This window comes from Ciconia boyciana, chromosome 2 (genome assembly GCF_034638445.1).
Source record: "Ciconia boyciana chromosome 2, ASM3463844v1, whole genome shotgun sequence".
NCBI lineage: Eukaryota > Metazoa > Chordata > Aves > Ciconiiformes > Ciconiidae > Ciconia > Ciconia boyciana.
The window spans coordinates 56,978,628-56,981,241 of record NC_132935.1 but is presented as its reverse complement, the minus strand read 5'-3'; positions in this window follow the sequence as shown (position 1 = coordinate 56,981,241).

Sequence of the window (2,614 nt, the reverse complement as noted above, 5' to 3'; positions counted from 1 at the left end):
GGCACCGTCAGGCGCCAGGACCCTCCCCCCGCCGCCGGCAGCGCGCCCCGGGACCCCCCGCCCCGGCGGGCGGCGGCTGCGCGGAGCGGGGCGGGGCGGGAGGGAGGCAGGAGCCGGCGGCGGCGGGGAGCTTCGTGCTCGCCCCTGCCTAGCGGGACGGGCGCGGAGGAGGCTGCCTGTGGAGGGGCTGCGGCGGGAGGGCGCTTCTTCCGGGGTGAACGGCTCAACGTCCCCCTCCCCACCCGAGTACGAGCAGGGAAAAACGCGGAGGTCTTGCGGGGGGAAAAGTCAGCCCAGGGGAGCTGGGAAGGGAGGAGCAGGGCGCAGGGGTTTCGCCGGGTGGCTGCTGCGGGGAGGGGAAGGGAGGGCGCCTGCGGAAGCACCCCCGCACCGGAGGGCTGCGGGCAGGGCGTGAGGAAGAAGGAAGGGCACGGGGGGGAACCGCCGGTGGGAGCAAGCGGGCTTTGCCGCTGGAGGCAGCCTGCTGAAGCGCCGGAGGGGAACTCGAGCCTTGCGACAGATGAGCAGAAGCTGACCTGAGAAAAGAGCCGGCGGCGGGCGGCTGCGCCCCGCCGAGCAGGTGGCGCGGAAAGCCCCGCGGCCGCAGGCAGCCCGGGGGAGGGCAGGGGCAGCCTTTGAGGAGGAAGGGACCCTGGGCTTTCGGGCAGCCTCGCCCAGGATCTCAAAAACACTGCTGCGTGGCTGGTTCCTCCTCCTGCGTGCCAAGCTCCGAGGGACCAAGGTAGCAAGTTTGGTTCCTCGAAGAAAAACGCAGGAGGAACCTGGCTCGGTACCCAGAAACCCAGAGCAGCCCTCGGGCTCCCAGCAGACAGCTAGACCCTCGCGAGGGGAATACGGCCTTCTCCCCAACGAGTTACTACTCCATTTCGCCTCGTCCCTCCTTCTCCCCTCCCAACTCGCAGCACTTTGTTGAGGGCAATCCACGGCAGGGTGTCCTTAAACAACACACGGGGTATCATCCCACAGAGTAAACTTGGAAAAAAAAACAACCCATGACCGGAACAAACCCTGGATTCAAATCGGAGAAGGCAGGAGATCATCGTCTAAGGGACTGAAACATTTGGACAGTCCCCTTTCTTTGAGTAACTAAATTTTTTACTAAGTTGCAATTGAAAAAAACCCAAAAGTCTGTTTCACAGACCCCGATAATAGGATATCATCTCTCCTTTGTAAAGAAAACGCAGGCTAACCCTACGAAACATCTGCCTTCAGATCTCCTTATAAGATAGGATACTGCCAAAATATTTTCAAATTATCACAAAGATGTTTCTGCTGATACTTCCGGAGGATGAACTTTGTTTTACAGTATACACACTTGAACCCCCCTTCCTCCCAGCCCTGTGAGACCCGTGGGGCTGTTGTGCTGCCATGCGGGGCGCAGAACTGCCATGGCACCCCAACGCTGCCCTGCTCCCTGGTTTGTGTTACAGCTGGTGCTCCGGCAGACTCTGACACCCTCGCTTTCTCTAAGCACACACCGAGGTACCACTGTGTGACTGCACCAAGCTCCAGCTGTAAATCTGCCCAGTTGTCTCCTCCATCCCAAGTATTTTTGTCACCCACTTCTTGCCTAACACAGCCAACTGTCCTCCAACCCAGTTTATCTTTTCTGTTCTTTATGAAACACTCTTAATTATTCATCTCCCATACTTCGAAAACTCTATATTAGGTTCTCCCACTTCCAGATACATGTTACTTTTTATTACTCTAAGTATCTGATGGAAGTAAACTCATACCCACTTACTAGTTGTTAATACCCTGCAGCTTTATCCATTTTTTCCTTGTCTTTTTCAGCAGGTAATACAGATTTCTGTATTATTTTAAAATTTTACAGCTACTTGCAGAATAATATTTTACTTTCAGAAAAATATCACATTTGCATTTCCTCAGCAGATGTTCAATTCTGAGTGATGTTAGGAAGATACTCCTATATAAAAGCAGGAACAACTTCTCCTTCCACAGGTACCTAACAAATTAAAAGCGGAAAAAAGAGTTACAGGGCAGGAAGTACATATTAATTGGTTTTACTATGCTTGAGTTACTATTACTTTAGTCTTGATTGGAACTAGCAGTGATGTGCACATGGGAAGCAGCCTACTGTCCATACAGTCTCTTGTTCAATGCGCGTTTGCTCTCCATTGCAAGAAGGGTACCTTCAAGAAATGAACTTGCGTTCATACAAGCAGAAGGAAGAAGTACTCTGTAGTCATTCACCTAGTAATTAAAAATCAGTTCAAACCAAGTACTTTAAATCTCTTTTCCGGGGAACCAGGTCTCTTGCCAAAGCCCCATTTCTTTCAGAAGTAATTTCACAGACATCAGATCCCAAGCGTTCTTGAATAATTTATGGACTAGAGGGTAACAAGTCTTTTTCATGAATATCTGTAACCTCCTACTAATAAATAATTAACTGCTCATTAACAGTACTAAGAATAAAAAAAGTTAAATTTCACAACACAGGAATTTTTTTTTTTTTTTTTTTTTTTTTAAGTTTCATCGAGCCTCCTTACGTATTTCAGGAATGCTAAGATTTGATATAGCAAGTGTTACAATATTAAGAAATGCCAACAAATAACATGACCAATAAAATTTA